The following is a 12,463-nucleotide window of genomic DNA, read 5'->3' on the forward strand; positions in this document are numbered from 1 at the left end:
TAATCGGGAAGGAAAAAACAGAAAATTGCATGTTGCGTTAAAATCTCTGTGTTTTGTTGAAAAGGGACTTTCTGGGAAGAAGCTGCGTATCTCACACGATAGGCCAGTTAAATGAAGCCATGCTGCAGCCAATTAAATCATAAATTGAGTTATGGGTCTTAATTCCTAAATGCCAAAGGCTGATTCACTGCACATGAATGGGTCCTCAGAAGTCTATGTAGATGCTGGCAAGACGTTCAAGCTCAGCAAAGGTGTGCATATTTTGACTTGGACATGTACAATCATCCATCTGTCTAGTTTTTATATTAAAAATAATATAATATAATAGAGGCTCTTTATGGAATGGAGACAACTTCTTAGTCTCCATTTGCTGAGACACAGAGGTAGAGTTGAATCCAGAAGGTCTTTGTGTGCGATTTCCATCAGCACAAATGTAGTCCTGGTCATTAAAGCCTGCTGGGTGAACATGGGTTAAGGTACTGGTGTGTATATATATTTTTTTTTTAAAAAAGAGGAAGAAGATATTTCCATTTTTTATTCATTTCAAGTGACTAATGATTTGCCCCAGACCCATAAATTCATTACTGTTTAATTGCATTAAGGTGAAATTTTGGGTAAATGTGGGGTTTTTTTCTGTTGCTATCCTTCTCTTTGTTCTGACCTGAGAAAGCCCCTTACTTTAAGTCTTCATTGTCTAAAAGCAAAAAGGTGTTTGGAGAACAAACAGTTTTTTGTAATGTTCAGTATGAAGATTAATTTTCTTTTTAAGCCAGGGACAGCATAACTTGATTTTCTAGTGTGTTCTTTCAGGGAGCTGCCTCATTTGTCAGTTTTTTCTCCTAACCTTGCCAGTGAATACTTTTTTCCCATATTTTCTTTTTGGTATCTCCACCTCTGAAGTCTTTCGGGTTTTTAAAGTTGCTTCTTGTGCAAGATCCAGACAAATTGTCACAAGACTTTGCGTTTTTTTCTAAAGTTTTACACCTTGAGATGAGAGAGTGGAAAGAAGCAGAAGTGACGTCAGAAGAGCTGAATCCGAATTTTCTTGATAAAAAGTTGCTGAGTTTTGTCATTGGATACTTAATGCTTTCCTTATTTAAACAGATAAGATTCAGCTTGTTTTTGTACATCTCTCGTTTTCATCTGATAATTTGCATCTCTAATATGAGGGTAAAATCAGGTCTGCATGTACCATTTTGACATAATCACACAAAAACTATCAATTCACCTTCAGTTCAGTTCAGTTTTATTTATATAGTGGAAAGAATCAAAACAGCGGTCTCCTCAATGTGCTTGGTAAAGACCCTACAATAACACAAAGAAAAGCCCAATAATCACAAGACCTCCCATGAACAAGCACTTCTACAGGCACTTAAAAAGCAAATCACAGGTATAAATAGTAAAATCAACTGGAAGCACTCAGAGAGTGCAAACCTCCACCAAAGCAGCTCACTCTCTTGTAGTATTTACTTTTAAGGGAATAGTATTGTATTTTGTATATACTCATTTTATTTTCTTTGATCTTTTTAAACATACCGTAAGAAGTTTGTAGTGCTGTAATACTCTAGCCTGACAGGTGTTTACTTTGATTATGCAAACATTATGCAGACGTAGGTAATGGGTAACAGATTTGTTAACAACTGGATACGAATAACTTGAGCTTATTATGTAATATTGCACTAGAGCATATTTCTAACTAACCAAGCAGCTCATTCTCTTTCTCTTAACAATACTTTTTTAAATGATCGATGACTTTATTGGGGTCAATTTTAAAGAAAGGCAGATGTAATGTAAAAGGTCAAATGTGACATGATATTTTAATGCAAACTATAATGTCAAATGTAGTATCCCCATATACCAGTATCATTTCCTAAATGTTGCCAATACAAATAAAGGGAGGAGAATTTTGAGCATAGTTTTAAAGATAAAAGACATTTTATGAAAGTTTGACTTTATTTGACCTTAAAGAAGAGGTCAGAGGTCCAAAGTAATGGGATACTTAGAATCCCCATGCTGTATATCACTACCTACATCCCTAAATGTTCTCAATACAAACAATGGCAGTAAATATCTCTATATAGCATTATAATCACTTTGACCTTCTGTTCAGTCTGTTGACCTTAAAGAAGAGGAGGTCAGAGATCAAATGTCACATGTTATTTCAGATCTTTATCTTTATATGATACTTTTATGTTGACAATACCCACCACGCTTGTAAGTTATAGGACTTTTTGACTATTTTTGACCAATAAACCATTAAGTTGACTTTGAAGACCTTGGTGGGTGCAAGGCTATTTTTGATGGATTGTCAACACGACCCCACTCTGCACCCCTACAAAGTTTTATTCGGATACATTCAAAACTTTTCGAGCTCATGCATTTACAGACAGAATGACACACAGGCAAACCCTACCAAAAATATAACTGCCTTTGTGGAGGTAATGATGAGCTGCTTTGGGTTCAGTATCGTGGTGTCATTTGTATGCAGACTCACTCATGAGGTTTCCACCCTAGTGTTGTTAAAATTTTAAAAATAAAATTCCAGGAAAAAAAACTGCAACAGAAAAATTAAGGAAGATATATATTTTTTTTAAATCCAGTGACTCTCAGTTACTCTGCAAACAAGAGTACGTTTCCCATTTAAAACATTATTGTTGCTTCTATTGCTGCCACCTGTGCAAACATTAAAAGATATCTGCTTTCCATATGAGCAAAGGGGAGACAAAGTCCACAGTCGCTGTTGTGGACAAAACTGGATTCCTCAGTTCATACGAAACTAATGTGATTCTTTGGATTGCCCTTTTTATTTGGCTAACTCGACAGCTGAAGTCTCTTATCCTATCAGATTCACTTGTCAAATAAAAATTTGCACATAAAAAAATGAGACCTGTGGATTTCTTCCATACTTAAAGTGCAATAAGACCAGATATTTCCCTGCTTCATATTTTGGATAGTCACCGTCTCACATTTTTTGACATATTACCACAGCAATGCACATCATTTAGACACAAGCAGAACCAAAGCTTGACAGACCTGTCATGCATAGCAAGCAAACTCTTTTTAGAGAAAGGGAACACTGTGGGAAGATTTTCTGGTGGATTCTGACATGCTTTCGGTTAATATTCTTAAATCAGCAAACGCTGCGTTGACACATTTCCAACCTTAGAGTTTCAACAGGGAATTTACTGGCAAATGGTTGAGCTGAAACCCACAATGAAAAGCTTTAAAACAAAATGACTTGAGTAAGAAAATGTGCAGGTTTGGGTACAGCATTGTGCAAAAGTCTTGAGCCGCAGCCTATTTCTCCATATTTTGCTAGGAAAATGCAAAATGTGAATCCATTTCATGTTTAAAAGCTGGAATATTCATGTTGTACTGTATGCTTTAAAAAAAACGCATTACACCGTATTGTACACAGTAGCACTGTATTTTTTTCTGATGCTTCAATATTCACCTGACTATTCAATAAATGGGAGCACAACCCTGAATGAAAGCCAGCAATTTACTTCAATTTCCAGTAGTGATGACAGCTGTCTGCAGCTGTTCCCCATATGTCTACATGTTTATTTGGAAACCTGAAGACATTAAGGACAATTTCGGGGCCCTGAGTGAATTTTAATTTGCCTCTGCATGTCTAATACCTCTTCTTTCTAATGGCTTTGTGGATGACTGACATAAAATTAAAGTAGATTTATGGTTCAGGATCGTGCTGGTATGTACAAATGGTTTCCAAATATGTGTTTGTGTGTGTGCATGGAGCTAAATAGATGAGGTTTTGGGAGGAGATAGCAGCATTTTGCTTCTTTTGGACAAGCTTCCAAGAACAGTCTGTAAGGGGCAAAGAAAAGATCCGAGAAATCTTTTTCTTGGTAACTTGATGGTTAATGACATTCTAAGCATTAAGTGGTAAGCAGCGACCTGGCATCAGACGGGAAGACAAAGTACATTTTTATAGACTCAACTTTGATTTCTGTTGCTTTGTTCATTTCCTGTAACTTCTAATTAGGGCCACAGTCGCATCATAAGCCAGATATTGCATGAGTAACGCGCTCTGTGATAGTTTCATTAAATTGAGCTGCTTGTCTGTAAGGAAGAAATTAAAGCACTGATAGCCGGAGGTGGTAGATTAAAGAAATGGATGGGGAAAACAACATTAACCATTCGTGTCTGTCGCTTTCCAGCAGTGTTTGTTTTTTTGTGTTTTTTTTTATGTTGTTGGTTTTTTTTTTAAAGAATTTAAACTTGAACCTTTCTGGTTTATGATGAAATATGTCATGTGGTTTGTTTGTAGCATCTGGTTAAGCCAGGGAAAGCTTGGGGGATGTTTTGAAGCTATGTTAGCAAAAGTACGCCAAAGTTTAAGTTGTGAAAGTGGTGATGGCTTCCACCGAGTGGGGTTAAGAACATTTCATGTTGTTCTTTGTCACACGTGAAAGAAAACTAAATAGAGAGACTCTAGACTCTAGAGTCTAGGTATGATTAGAGCAGCGCTTTAAAGCTTTTTTCAACCATTCATACACAATATAATCAGAAGGGAGAGCATGCTCTGCCAAGGTAAATGGACTGCATTCAAACAGCGCTCTTCTAGATTTATTGACCACCCAGAGCGCTTTACGCTGCAAGCCACATGCACCCACTCAAACACAGGCATGCAACTCTTTTAACTGGGCTATACAATGCTTTTCCTATCATCAACACACAGACAAACACACTGACATGCACACACATCAATGGATGCATGTTTGGGAGAGGTTTGGTATCAGGCCTGAGGACACAAGCCCCGCTGAAGCAGCTGGGGATCAAACTACTGACTTTCCAATTAGTGTGTGACCTGCTCTCCCTACTGAGGCACAGATGCCCCAAAAAAAACCACATTTTGCAGTTTTGATTCCCATTGCACCAAAACGTACTTACTTCTCTTGTTGAAGATGAAGAAGACGACCTTTTCTCTAAGTTCCATGACATTCAGCTTCCTCCTGACTACCGACACAGAGCGTGGCCTCGGCAGAAGAGTTATCTCAGGAGAAAGCATGATGCAGATGGACATTAGTTTTAGCTCCATGACAATAGAAGTAACTGACATTAAAGAAAATGTGACAAATCACCGTGATATCGGAATAACAAGGACGCTTTCAGGAGCCATGTGTGGGAAGAGTTTTCCATGAGGGGTATTGACCAGACATGCTCTCTAAAGACAGTAAACTTTGTTAAAGGCTGTATTTGAACTCAAACCACAATCTTGCCCTTAACCTAACCAATTACTGTTTAGCTGAATCTAGGCAAGTGGTGACTGAAAACTGAATACAACAAAAGGAAAGAAAGCTTTCTGCCGAACAGCCTTTAGAGCTGAAAGCCCTGAAGGCGGATTTCTCCCAGCACTCTCCAATTCTAAATAAGTGCTTTTTCCTGTATAATCTGCATCTAAGTCCCGTATTGTAGATCAGAGGAGAGGGTAATGGCTCCATTTGGTAGATCTGAGGGAGGAATACAAAACTCATGGAAAACTCCTTTGCCCCTTTTCTGTCTTCAATACGCTTTAACACAGCAGATTTATTTGATGGCTGGAGCCTTTGTCTGTGGAGTGTGCATGTTCTCCCTTTGCCTGTGTCCATTTTGTCGGGGTGCTCTGGCCTCCTCATACAGTCCAATTAACTTGACATGCAGGTCAGGTTAATTGGCACGGATGTAAGGGCGAGTCTCTGTGTTAGCTCTGTGATGGACTGGTGAGCAGTCCAGGGTGCACACCGAATCTAATCCAGTGGCAGCCGGGATCGGCTCCAGTGCCCCCACAAACCCGTCTGAACAAGTGGGCAAGAGAGCGGATGGATGGTTGGATTTATTTTATGTTTTTGTCTGAAACATTGAAACTATGAAGGATGTTTATCTAAAGAGATGATTTCTATTTTAACACCAGCTTGCAGTATTTCTATCAAGCACTATGAACCATTTCTCTGAACCGACAAACCTTTTTTTCTTTTTTTGGTAAAACATACAGTAAGTGTCATTTCTTCAGTTGAACTATCCAGACATTTCTTCATAAACATGATAGCAAATTGGGTTTCTTTTTTTTATTTCTACTCTCTGCCACTAGACCTTTGGGAAAACCCTTTAGCATCAAACAGGATCGTTGTGGCCTTCTTTAATATTCTGCAAAACTGTAGCTGCGTCAAGCTTAATGCAGCACTGAAGAAAAGAGTTGTTTGTCACTGTCCTGCTCTTTTCCTGACCATCTCTGCTGCAACTATTCAATAAAGGGCAAAGTGCCAAAAAGTGAAATGCAGAAATAACACAGCACTGTCTTTTCTCTTTCTTCTCACACACTCTAATTAGTTAGCTCCCTTTGCAGTCTTCAGCTGACACATCCTTCTACTTATTCATTTATTTCCTGTGTAGTTTCGTTCCATTTTCTCTTTCCTCTCCTCTAAGGTCGATGCAGATTTCTTTACCTGAAATTTAATATAAACTAAAGCTCATGTTAGGTTTTAAATATCTTTGAGCCGTTCAGCTTTTAGATTTTTATTAATGGCAGTAAAAGTGATTAAAAGAGAAACCGGCACATTAAGTTTTTTAACCTTTACCTTTTTTTTTTATAACCTTGTATCAGAGTCATGCTGGCTATCCAGGAATTATCAACCTCCTCTTTTTCCCAAAATGTCAGACTATTTTTTTCTCCTGCCAAAGCCTATTCCCGTTGTTTTGATAGCTGTTCTGAGTTCGCTCAAACTCGTTTATGACATTTTTATTTTACTTTTCTCTCCTTTTCTGATACTTTTCTGACAAAGTGCCAGCCAAAAGAACCGCACTCCAAAACGCTATCATCTCAACTGCACCGTGAGTCATAACTAATTGAAAGTAATGTACTGTATGGACGTACACCAATCAGCGGCAACATTAAAACCACCTGCTTGAAATTGCCCTGGATCCTTCAAGATATGGACTGTCTGAGCCCTCGGAGTGTCCCGTGTGAGGTCACGCACCAAAACATTTGCAGCAGATCCTCTAAGTTTTCAAACGAGGCCTCGATGATAAGATTTGTTTCCACAGCACATCCCACAAATGCTCGATTTCATTGAGATCTGGGGAAATTGGAGGCCCAGTCAATATCTTGAATACTTCCTGAGCTTTTTCTTTTTGAGCGAGCCAGTAAAGGGAAATGACTTGTATTCACCCAGACATCCAAATGGCGACAGGGCACTTTCTTCTATCTCTCTGTGGTGTAGTTCTGAAGCCCTGCTTTTTAAATATGTAATAAACTGTGCGTTTTGTTGCTTTTTATCATATACAGCAGTTTGGTTTTCACCACTCTGTGCCGCCATAGCTCTTACACAGGTTCCAGTCACATGTGCCAGCCTTTGCCATTCACATGCACCAATTAGCCTTGGCTGACCATGCCCTTTACACTTTTCCATTTTACGTTCCACCAACAATAATAAACCAGAGAACAGACTATAAATTGCTCCAGTAAAATCAATTGGAAATGAGTCACTGCACGTGAAAGCATAACATCCCCCCCACTCACACGTGTATGCACTCTGCTAAATGACTTCCATGAATCCAGTCTCTAACTAATGATGTAATTTTACAGTCGGTTTTACGTCACTTTACTGTCACTGTTTCATCATTAGTCTCCCAGAAATGTTGCCCCCATCCCCAGTTAAGTAAGAAGGATCTCCAGCCACTTCATTGATTTTATTTTTTCTTCGCACACTTCTGCTTCTGGATTTGGTTTTGTGATTTAATCGTACTTCTTAACTTGAAAAGAAGCACTACAAGAATAGGCAATGTGAGTAGTTGCTGGTTTTGTTTTATTACACTGTATTTTCCCCCTTTCTTTGACATCCTCATAAATAAAATGCATAGTTCTGAGACCAATTTGCTCAAAACTGCACACTTGAAAGCAATTACAATGGTTCAAATGCACATGATAGTGATGCTAACAAGGACAGGGGTAAACTTGAGGACTTTTATTATGTCAATATGTGAGGCATATACCTTTTGAAGTTCTCTCTTTATCGTCCATATAGAAAATGAATAGAATAATATATGGCCTATGGTCAATTTTAATTTTGTTCTCATCTCATTATGAAATGAATTCCTCATGTAAGTGGCCTGTTTTGAAACTGAAAAAAAAGAGAAATATGCATCAAGCAACATTTTGTGTGAGAAAAATGCAAAAGCATGGTTCACTTTGGTAAATTGTAGTGTGGGACATAAAATCCTAATAAGACAAAACATTAAGATTTAGTATTGTTTTTTTTCTGGGGGTGGGGAGGTGGGGCTTGTATTTTTTTCCATATCAGAACAATATTAGTTCCATATTTTATTCATTTTTGATTAATCTCCTTCTAAACCACCATCTGTCTTCACTTTTGAACTTCTGAAATGCTGAACTTTCATTTCAATTGTAGATCGTGGCTCTGTCTATAGCCAGTTCAGCTGTCATGTATCTTGGGAATGAAGGATAAAGGCCTGGTAGCAAATAAGAGATTTGAGAGGATAAGGACTTTATTAGGCGAGTGTGGAGAGATGAAGCTTCTTCCTACAAAGGACGATTCTGCATAATGCGCAAGGAGATGAATTGTAGGTACTTAATGTTTCCACACTCATTTTTTTTTTTTTTACCAGGTGTGAGAGCTGTGCAGAACTGTGTCATGTCCCACTGAGCTCTAGTGCTGTTTTAAAGGAGGTATAAATCCACCTAATCGGGTGTTACTTAAATAGTACACATATCTCTTTAAGAATATCTGTAGGAACTACAGGATGGCTTACAATAAAACTTTAAGCAGATATTATTCTTTCCACTTTTGTTCCCTTTATTGGTTTTCTCAGATATATAGATCGTAAAAACACACACACATCTGGGATGTCACCCATTGCTGCATTACTGTTGTTGCTACGTTGCGTTATCGGAGCTAGATTTATTGAATGAGAAGTGGGAATACTAAGTTATCAGCTAACTACAATGGGGCTTGATAGCAAAGTGTAGCCATTAGCGCAAACCCACAAATAAATATCCAAATTTCATTCACCAGATTTAGAAAACTTCTTCACATTGGCTCTTAAGCCCATTAAGTGCACAAGCTACATATCATTTGACATGTAATTACATTTTTTTTTAAATGCTCCTCAAATGCTCAAATTAGCTAAGGTGATGCCTAGTAGACAAGTCTGGCAGGCACCAACCACTGAAAAAATAGGAAGTGGTCGTAGCTACTGTGACATCAGCCATTGGTTTCTGAAGTCCTGTTTTGAAGCCTCAGCATGAGTGTTAATGCCATCGCCATCTTGGCTGCAATAAAACAGAGGCGACAAAGAGGGCGAGTATGACCATGAAACCATGCACCCACTGGCTAACAACTTAAGATTGCTAAATTGTTAGCTAGTGAATGTGTGGTTTCATACCACAGATAATCCTCTATTGTTAAATATAACATTACCAAGATTTACTAAATACACTTAAAGTTGTATTCACTGTGCCAAAAAAAGAGTGACTGAGCCAATAAAGACTTGATAATAAAGAGTGGAAGTTGTTTTCCTTTAGACCAGCGGTTCCCAACTTTTTTTGCGCCACGCACCGGTTTATGTCCGACAATATTTTCACAGACTGGCTTTTAAGGTGTCACGGATAAATACAAAAAAAAAAACCCAGTACTGGTACCAAAAAAAGGAGGATTTATTCAGAACACATGGAAAAAGACCCAGGGAAGCCGAGTTAACGATAAAAACGATTTAAAAAATGAACTATAAAAAACGATGAAAACCATAAATTTCACATCCGAGCCTCAACTCTCATGGCCCGGTACCAAACGACTCACAGACCTGTACCGGTCTGTAGCCCCGGGGGTTGGCAACCGCTACTTTAGACCACAGCTATCGCCATCTGGTGGCCTTCAGGTAGAATACAGGTTCAAGGTACTTGTACACTGGCATGATTTTTCTGACCTGGAAACTACGTCCATGTTTTATACCGTTATGGCACCAACCTGTAACTCAAAACGTCCACACCCGTAATAATGCAAACTTTATTTTCAGCATTATTTGTGAGTTAAGTGAAAATGACCAGTAGACCCTAATCATGGTGAAAACGGAAGGTGGCATCTAAATAACAAGTGAAAAAAATACTTTTTCAACATAATTGATTGATGATTAATTTGTTGGTCTGGAAGCAAAATTTGATGCAAAACTACAAAACTCATTAGAGAGAGTGAGAAATGCCCTAAGTCAGGTGATGTGATGATTTAGGCACAGGTAGAGAAAGAGAGGAGCGAGCGTGTAAATAGGATTAGGCAGTGCTCTGGTTGTACTCTTGCTTAGCTTAATTTAGCTCATACATTTACAGCATGCCACTTTCATGAGCACATGGAGAGCGAATGTGTTTATCCAAGTGCCGAGGCTGATGTAACAAATAGCTTTCGGCACTCAGAAACTAGCCTTGAAGATAAAACTGTATAATTCATGGACTGCTCATTAGAAAATTGCTCCGAGTCCTTCTGAAGCTTAATTTTGGAGTTATTTGACATGACAAGCAGCCAATATTCACACATACGTTTTTAAAAAAGCTTTCTAGGCAGGCCCAGATGTTGTTGTTGTTGTTGTCACACATTTCCTGGTGGTGCAAAGCAAATCCTCTGAGAGGCCAGTGTATGCGATGGATGACAGAGAAGGAGATAGGTAAGGAGATGGAGGCCAGGTTATCCACCTTATCATGATAAGGCCTGATGATAAGTTCCTTTGATTCTGGCTGCTCTTGCTTTTAAACAAAAGCTCACTCTTAATGGTTTCACTTCTGCTGAGTGACGGAGAGAGACAGCAAACTGGTGGCAAAGAGGCCCGTGCTAGTTTGCTGCCTTTTCTATTGAGCTGTTCAGATCTGCAACAAAGCCCCGTCCTTGAACTTAGCTAAACTACAACGCACAGCAGTTTTCCGACTCCACAGTACCTTGATAGAGAAACTAACAAGGGCAGACTTTGCTTTCAACTGAGCTGACAGCTTTTAAAAGTTACACTCTCCTCAAAGGCCTTTGGTGCAGTAACAGTGTAGTCGGGGTCCTGGATTGTCATCAAAGAAACTCGCTGCCGGCTGATGATGATGCAGATAGTTCAGTAATTCTTTCATTTCCTTTCTAGCTTAAAAGAGAGTGTTTGGGTGTTTTTTTTTAACTTGTATTTTCTTTTGTTCTTTATCTTTTAAATCCATACTGGACAAGATAAGAAAGGAGTTGGAGGGAGTAAAATAAAAAGTTTGGATTCTTGGGGGATTCCCAAGCTTATGTTAATAATAGCGGGTTAATTTTTTTTTTCTTCTTTTGGCTGAATCCTTTTCTTTTTTCCTACAGTTTAATTTTTCCTGTTTCCGTGCTCGGGACTATCCATAGCAGCTGTTATTCCATAATTATCAATAAATAGCAAGGCTGCCATTCATAGGCACGACCCCTCACCTCCTCATCATTAGCATCACTAACCGCTTTCAGTAAACAGCAATTTCAGCTATTGAATTTGTCCTGCTTGGCTTTTTTGACTTTGCCTTGCAGGCATCGGATAACAGTAACGCCACTGTTCAGGGGCCATTGCAACATTTGAGTTGTGACCCTCTAAGATATTATCATCTCCCTCATTGTCCACTCGTCATGCTAGTTAATACGTTGAATGTGACTTTTTCTTTCAGCTTGCGTCTCCAAAATAAGAGCATGTCTGTTGATTGTTGCTGCGAAGCAGTGAATGCTATTTCTGTATGTATATTTCCATTCATGTAAGAGTTTATCTACGAGGAGAAAAAGATAAAAAATATTATATTTTGGTGGTTGTGTGAGCATTTAAGCCTCAAGGCAAGCTGTCTTTGAAAGGGATGGAATTAAACGGGTGACAGTAAAAACATTTTGACTCAGCTACATCTAATAGACTGAGAGGTTGGTTTCACAATGAGCTGCAGAAAGTGCCACATGCTGGAAGAATTTCTAGTGTGTGGAGTTTCCTGCATAGCAGAAATAACTGCTGTTTTTTTCATGGATCGGAGGCTTGTGTATCTAAAAACGTTGGTTTATTGTTAAAGTTATTGTATCGCAGCAGTTTTATTCCTTTCCATGACTCTTGCTTGTATGTGAAGTGCTGCCAGAACCCCACTTTGTTTTATTAAATGTCTCAGACAGATGCCAAAAAAAACTAGGAATCAAATAAAATAAAAGTTAAGCTGGGAAAGGGCCAGTTGGTAATTGCTTTCGTTTTTTTCGTCTTGACATGTAGAGTCCTCTAATTCATGTGAAACTGCATGCTAACAATATGTTTTCACACCTGAAAACTCTGGTGTTAGTTTTGTAGCACTTTTGTTGCGGTGCTAACGAGGCAGCAGTGGAAACTCAGGGCAATTATGCGTCATACTAGTTTTTAGGTTTCCACAGCCTGGATTCAGACGACCACATTGTTTTTCTTAACAATGTTACACTTTGTTTCGTCTTGTTTGGTTTAT

General features: G+C 38.6%; 1 protein-coding gene across 1 annotated transcript in view; it reads left to right on the forward strand.

The window, feature by feature from the left end:
- ltk (leukocyte receptor tyrosine kinase) overlaps positions 1-12,463 on the forward strand; it is a 68,992-nt gene that overhangs the window by 15,501 nt on the left and 41,028 nt on the right. The gene's annotated exons all lie outside the window — the stretch shown is intronic.

The sequence above is a fragment of the Neolamprologus multifasciatus genome, chromosome 19, assembly GCF_963576455.1.
Source record: "Neolamprologus multifasciatus chromosome 19, fNeoMul1.2, whole genome shotgun sequence".
Taxonomy (NCBI): domain Eukaryota; kingdom Metazoa; phylum Chordata; class Actinopteri; order Cichliformes; family Cichlidae; genus Neolamprologus; species Neolamprologus multifasciatus.